Consider the following 7,661-nt stretch of genomic DNA (forward strand, 5'->3'; position numbering starts at 1 on the left):
TGTTCAATAAAAAGCAACTGGTGGAGAATGGAGCAATGCTAACTTTAGTCTCTTGATACGTCACGAAGTTTGCCTGTTTGCCTTACAGTATGGGAGCAGTTGAACTGATCAGTAAGGATTAAATTAATTAATTTTTAATCTGCAACATCAAAATCTGTCAGCATTCTAGGTTTTTATACTTTTTCATCAGGTAGCATTAGTGTCTATACCATAAACTTGTCACCATTTTTTAAACAATAGCAGCATTGGTCATCCACAGCTCTGTACATGGCCCTTAGCGCTAGAATATGCTTTTTGGCCTCTTGGGGTGGGAGACGGGAGGGGTAAAAGCAGATATCCAAAATCACCAATTATTTTTTAGTTTTTATCACTTAACCTTTCATGCATATACTTTGTCCACAATGCATTTCCATGCTTGTATGTTGTTATTGTTAAAACTAATTTGTCTTACTGAACATACATGACCGTATGCAAATAGAACAGGAAGCGCCCGCTGATGGCACAGATATAGCTGACTTATAAAATGACTCACTGATAGATTATCAGTAGTCCAAAAAACTTATCAAGCAATCCCATTGTTCAAACAAAATCTTCTTTAGAAGCCAAATCGTGTTCTAGTCCAACTTGTTTTGTTTTTTTCTTCTTACTATGAAACTTTTTAAAAACACTTTTATAAAAGTGAATATATATTCCAGCAATTTAAATACAAAGTTAACACACCTACCCTACCGTCCTCCCTGCCTCGACCCTTCCTCTGCATCCCCCGTTGCTCACATTTCCACTCTTCTTCCCAAAGGCAACCACTGTTGACACTTTGGTGTGTATCCTTTAAGACACTTCTCTGTTCACTGTAACCTTGTCCTCACACAGTAGGGTGGTATGGGATTGGATTGATTTTTGTTTTTAATGTCTTACAAATTTTTCCACAGAAATACATATATGTCTTCTAACAGTCACATAATACAAATCTATGAGAATTTCTTTAACCATTACCCAACTATGAACTCATATTGTTTCCAGTTTTTGCAGTTGCAGATAGTACTACAGTGTATGTTTTTAAGTAGCGTAGGTTCCTAGAAGTGGAATTTTTAAGTCAAAGGTCGTGGTTATTTTTTTATTTAGTGTATCATGTTAGGTTGCCCTACAGAAATGTATATTCTCATTAGCTATGCATGAAACAGACTGGTTTTCCCCACAGCCTCAAAAACATCATATATTTTCACTTCTTACTGTCACCAGTCTGAACAAAGTTATTTTAATTTGCATGTTCTGATGACTAGTAACTGTGAGCAGTTTTTCATTTATTTATTACCTAAAATACATGTGTTAGGCATCTAATGTTTTCACCAAATGAATAGCTAATTGCTACATCATTTACTATCAAATGAGCTAACACTTAATCAGTTTGACGTTTGACCTTCATGTGTGTGTAATATTCTGTTTGTGAAAACTTTTTTCCATTGATCACTCATCCATTCTGGTGCCATGTTTGTGTGTGTGTGTCATATGTTTTTGATTACTGTAGTCTTTGTTATATGTGTTGATAGTTTTGGCTTCTGTTATTAGTGTCTTAAGTTTTTCTTGGCTCTTCTTGAGCATTTTTACTTTTTTAGATAAGCATGGATTTATCAAGGTCTATTTTAAAAACCCCAGCCTTTGGGATTTTAAATTTTCAGTTTAGAAAGACTGATATCTTCACAGCATTGAATCTTCCTCTCCAGAAACTTATGAAATGTCCTTTCATTAATTCTGGTCTTTTATGTCTTCCAGTAACGTGTCATTTGTAAATCTTCTATATTTTTTGCCATGTTTATTGCTTGATGCTTCACACTTTTTTTTAAATTTTGAATAGGATCTTTTTTGTTGTTAAATTTTCTAGCAAGTGTATTGTGTGTGTGAAACAGTGCGTTTGATTTCTTCCTTACATCCAGTTACCTTAGAACTCTGATAGTTCTGATAGCTTTTCTGTCATTTTGCTTTGATTTTCTAAATAGGGGTCATGACATCTACATGAGTTGTTCTCTTTGCTGACATATTCTTTTCCTGTTGCATTGGTTAGGACACCAGGAATGTCATAATAACGATGCTTTTTCCCCTTGCTTTTTATTTTACAATGAAAGGTTAGAAGCATTTTTTTTAATGTTATTGCAGTAGCATTAAAATTAAAGATACTGTTTTTCTTTCCTAGAGTTTTTTGTTCATATTTAATAAAACACTAAATTACTTTTGATATTTCCAGTTATTAAACCACATCTGTATTTTGTCTTTAAATCCTGCTTTATCATATTGTATTATCTTAGTTCACTGATGGATTTCACTTGAAGAGTTTACTTTGTTCTGTTTTGCTTATGTTTTTCGTGTATGTGTGTGCCTTGTTTAGTTTTGGTATCAGAGTTAGACTGTTCTGGCAGAATACTCTGGAAAGTATTTTATTTCTTTCTGTGTCCTAAATAACATTAATCTTTTTATTCCAGTTTTTTTTAAGTGTCTTGATAAGTTTATTTTTTAATTTTAATTCCCTGAAAAATACAGGTTCACATAGATGTTGGTTTATTGATATAAAGTTAGTACATTAGCTCATATTTGCTTTCATTCTTTAACTTTTCATTTTTTAATAATTTCTGTCATAAAAATGTTGGAAAACAAACACAAAAACTTTTCATACAGTGTTTATTCATCTTCCCAAATGTTAATGTCTTATCTCAGGCTCATTATAAGAAGACCCAGACAATTCTGGATGAAATAGTACAGGAATGTAAGGGGTAACATGAAATGCCCCCATAGCCCTCACCAGTTAAGGTCACAGCCTAAGCAGCCCCAGGCCAGACTTCAGCCCGGCTTAAGGGAGTTGTCTGCTACCATCATTATGCTGACTTGTCGTGTCAATATGTACTGTTAGCTTTTTTATTAACCTAGCTAATTTTAAAAAACAAAATTATTTGAAAAAGAAATTCAAACATTGCCAAAAATGTAGAAATCACTATCACTTTTAAATTTATATATTAATATTTTTAAAGTGCATCCATTTACTTCCAAAATGGTATGGATACACTCTGAAAAACAGCGGAATGGTGCATGGCAAAGATGACACAGGGGCTTCCTTGTTGCCTCAGTAGTAGAGAGTCTGTCTGCCAGTGCAGGAGACATTGGTTCAATCCCTGGGTCAGGAAGATCCCCTGGAGAAGGAAATGGCAACCCACTGCAGTATTCCTGCCTGGGAAATCACATGGACAGAGGAGTCTAACTGGGTACAGTCCGTGGGGTCACGAAAGAGTAGGACACAACTTAGCGACTAAATACACACAACAGAGTCACATGGTCCCCAAGGAGCTGGCAGGTGTGACCTGGCCTGTTTGCTGTGCCTCGAAAGGCTGCCCTAGGCACAGCAGGAGGACACACATGCTTTTCCAGGTAACAAGTTGGGACAAGGCATTCTAGGGAAGGAATCAGCATTTAGAAGACACGAAGGCATGCCAAGTATGTTTAGGCTTTGGTGAATGTCAGACTCCTGGAGGAGCTGCAGAAGTGTGAGCTGGTATACTGGGTGGAGCAAGGGAGCCCCAGCTGCACCCCAGAAACAGTGGGGAGCCTTGCATTATCTACACACTGGGTCCCAGCTACCGTAGCTTCCGAGCAGCAATCCACGTAAACTGTATCTCAAGAAGCCGTGGCAACTAGACCATGACATGAGAACATCTACATTTCTATTGGCCACCGAGCACAGGAACTGCCAAAAGCTTGTTTTTCTTTGATGTTTGCTGTTCACGTTCACAGACGACCCGAATGCCCTCCATGGTTCCTGGAGGAAGCTTCCACCCACAGTCAAGGAACGTGCACCCAGCAGTGAGAGGACCCAGAGGAGAGGCAGACCCAGCACGTATGGGAGACGGAGCCCACTGGGCCATCAGCTGCTTACTGCATCTTCCCAATGGGCACTCAGCGTCTAGAGTCCCTGTAGACACAAAACCATCTTTTCTGCAAGAGGAGAGTAGGTCAATCCCCAGCTTTAAATGGAGAAGGTGGGACTTCACTGATGGTGCATTGACTGACTCTCTGTTCCCAACGCAGGGGGCTCAGGTTCAATCCCTGGTCAGGGAACTAGATTGCACGTGCTGCAACCATGAGTTTGTATGCCATAGCTAAAGATCCCATATGCTGCAACTAACACCCGTCACAGTGAAATAATTTTTTTTTTTTAAATGGAAGAGGCACTCTGAGACTAAACAGGATGCCTAGTGGAAATGCTGAAGAATGTCAGTGGGAATCATCTGAATCCACACTGTTCAACAGAAAAATAATATGAACCACAAGTGTAATTGTAAAATTCTCTAGTAGCCAGTTTAAAGGTAGGAACAAACAGGTGAAATTAACTTTATTGAAAATATATGAACTTGTAAATGATATTAAAAAAATTAGTAATGGGACATTTTACCTTTTTTCTTACTAGGTTTTCAATATCCAGTGTGTATTTTAAACTTACAGTACATCTCAATTTGTATCAGCTACAGTTCAAATATTTGGTAGCCCCTTGAGGCTAATTGCTACTGGCTCCCGTTTAAATAGTGCTGATCTAGACTTCTGGAGAACAAAAAAGACGACTTTTTTCCATTTTGAGGCTTTTGGTGCCTTATAAGTAAATCTAAAATGCTCAGAAATTTAGATTTCATTCTTAGGTGATAGGCAGTCATAGGACTTCAAGCTGGAAAGTGAAATGACCAGATTTACATTTTACAGCACAAGATGAAACACTAAAAATTCTTCCTCCTCCTTCCAACCAGAAATACAGATTGGTCTTTATTTCAGATAAGCCAGTACTCAGCAAGTCCAAATTAAGGTTATTCTAGTTCAATTGGCCCAACTGAAGTATATTTAAAATTTTTTAATCCTTTAAACATTAAGAATTATATAACAGATTAAAAATGTATACACTGAAGATTTCTGTTGTAACTGTTACAGCCACTTGTTCCTGAGCTTAGACTTCCTGTTGAGCTTGGATGGATCTGCATTCTTCCAGGACTGACAGCCTCTCCCTGGGAGGTAATGAAGAGCTCAGATTCCAGGAGGGATGAACTTGCATTCTGGGAAGCCCCTTCTAAGGGAAAGCAGAACCACTCACTGTTTTAAGACATAGACTTTCTTCATTCAATTTCATTTTCTTCAAATGATTTTCTAGTAAATAAAAAAAAGCACCTAGACATTAATTTACATGAGGAAATGCAAATTGTACACATACAGAAGATATACATTTATTCTAATTATCATTTATTAAATGTGCCAGGTACTGCAAGACTTTGGAGATCATTACACCAATAAATGCAGCCTTAAGATGACAGTTTATAGCTCGTCAGTTAACAATTTAAAAATAGTAACATCCATGCCAGGCTGTTAGGGTAAAACAGTTCACTCCTTCGCTGGCTGTTCATCATTCCTGCCTTCTGCAGAAGCAGTAGAATGGAATCTAAGAAACTGCAATCTGGGTCTCTTAAACCCAGATCCAACAGTCAGTTCCTGAAGTGGAGTCAAGGGTCTTGAGTCAGTACTTGAATTAAGACCCCTACCCAAGTCAATCAGTGCTAAGGGCAAGGTGGACTTGGAGTGTTTCATTTTAAAGTCTCCTTGATGCTCCCTAAACTGCCCTGTGAAGTACAGTATCCATGGTTTGGGGTCAATAACCCATGCTCCATCACAGAGGATGTGATTAGTGGTTGCCAACCTACTAGTCATTCCTAGAGGGTCTGAGTTTCTCTGCTATGATTTGTGCTGATGATTCCTCATCCCTGTTCTCAAGAGTGGGCCCCAAGTAGCCAAAGCCAACCAGTATAGTCCCATCTGCCCTGTCACAGGGCTTCCCAGGTGACTCAGGGGTAGAGAATCTGCCTGTCAATGCAGGAGACACAGGTTTGATCCCTGAGTCGGGAAGATCCCCTGGAGAAGGAAATGGCAACCCACTCTAGTATTCTTGCCTGGGAAATCCCATGGACAGAGGAGCCTGTGGGCTACAGTCCATGGGGTCTCAAAGGGTTGGACATGACTTAGAGACTGAACAGCAGCGTTTAACATGGCCTGGTCTGTGTCACTTGCTGGATGCAGGAAGAGCCATTTGCCGGCCCAGCCCTAGATCATCACAGGCAGCGGAGCAGAGGAAACACTTGCCATTAGCACAAGGTATCCTCTCCACAAGGACACAGCCCCATGTAGCTGACTCCAGCTGTGCTAAAACGGAACAATGTGGGCTCACGTTGGCGGAGAGGGCTCTCAGTGCTGTGTGTGGACAAACTCATCTAACACACATACCAGCTCTGTAATCTTTGCAAAGAAGAGACTTACTGGAAGATGTAATGTGCCAGTTTGAATCCGGTCGGAGGGCTTGGGGCCAGGGCCACCCCTGGCTGTCCTGATCTTAGCCCTGGTGATTAGGGCAGGTGGCAAGGGCCTGAGCTTCAGAAGTGTGGGTGTGGACTCTGGGTTGGTTGCTCTGCACTGAAAAGCTTCTTAGAAAGCTGTTACCTCTAGGAACTGGCTACCCTGAGTGGGTGGACTCTCTATGGTGAACAAAGCCTCAGATGCCCAAGTACGTTAAAAACATGCTTATTACAGAAGGGACCACAGGTCAGCAACTTGGCTTAAACTGATTCAGTTCAGCCGCTCAGTCGTGTCTGACTCTTTGTGACCCCATGGGCTGCAGCACACCAGGCCTCCCTGTCCATCACCAACTCCCAGAGCTTACACAAACTCACGTCCGTCGAGTCGGCAATGCCATCCAACCATCTCATCCTCTGTCGTCCCCTTCTCCTCCTGCCTTCAGTCTTTCCCAGCATCAGGGTCTTTTCCAATGAGTCAGCTCTTTGCATCAGGTAGCTAAAATATTGCAGTTTCAGCTTCAGCATCAGTCCTTCCAATGAATATTCAGGACAGATTTCCTTTAGGATGGACTGGTTGGATCTCCTTACAGTCCAAGGGACTCTCAAGAGACTTCTCCAACACCACAATTCAAAAGAATCAGTTCTTCAGTGGTCAGCTTTCTTTATGGTCCAACTCTCACATCTGTATATCACTACTGAGAAAACCATAGCTTTGACTAGATGGACCTTTGTTGGCAAAGTAATGTCTCTGCTTTTTAATGTGCTGTCTAGGTTGGTCATAGCTTTTCTTTAAAGGAGCAAGTGTCTTTTAATTTCATGGCCGTAGTCACCATCTGGAGTGATTTCGGAGCCCAAAATACAAAGTCTATCACTGTTTCCATTGTTTCCCCATCTACCTGCCATGAAGTGATGAGACTGGATTCCATGATCTTAGTTTTCTGAATGTTGAGTTTTAAGCCAGCTTTTTCACTCTCCTCTTAAACTGATTAGGTTAGAGGAAAAATGTCTTTGTATAGTACCTGCAGGGCTTCCCAGGTGGCGCTAGTAGTAAAGCCTGCCAATACAGAAGACTGAAGAGACTCAGGTTTGATCCCTGGGTCGGGAAGATACCTGGAGAAGGAAATGGCAACCCACCCCACTATTCTTGCCTGGGAAATCTCATGGGCACAAGAGCCTGGTGGGCTACAGTCCATGGGGTCACACAGAGTCAGACACAACTGAAGCGACTTGGCATGCACTCACGCGTGGTACCTGCACCTTTTCTATAAGTGTAAGCTTACTTTAAAATTTAGGAATTTC

Source organism: Cervus canadensis, chromosome 12 (genome assembly GCF_019320065.1).
Source record: "Cervus canadensis isolate Bull #8, Minnesota chromosome 12, ASM1932006v1, whole genome shotgun sequence".
Classification (NCBI taxonomy): domain Eukaryota; kingdom Metazoa; phylum Chordata; class Mammalia; order Artiodactyla; family Cervidae; genus Cervus; species Cervus canadensis.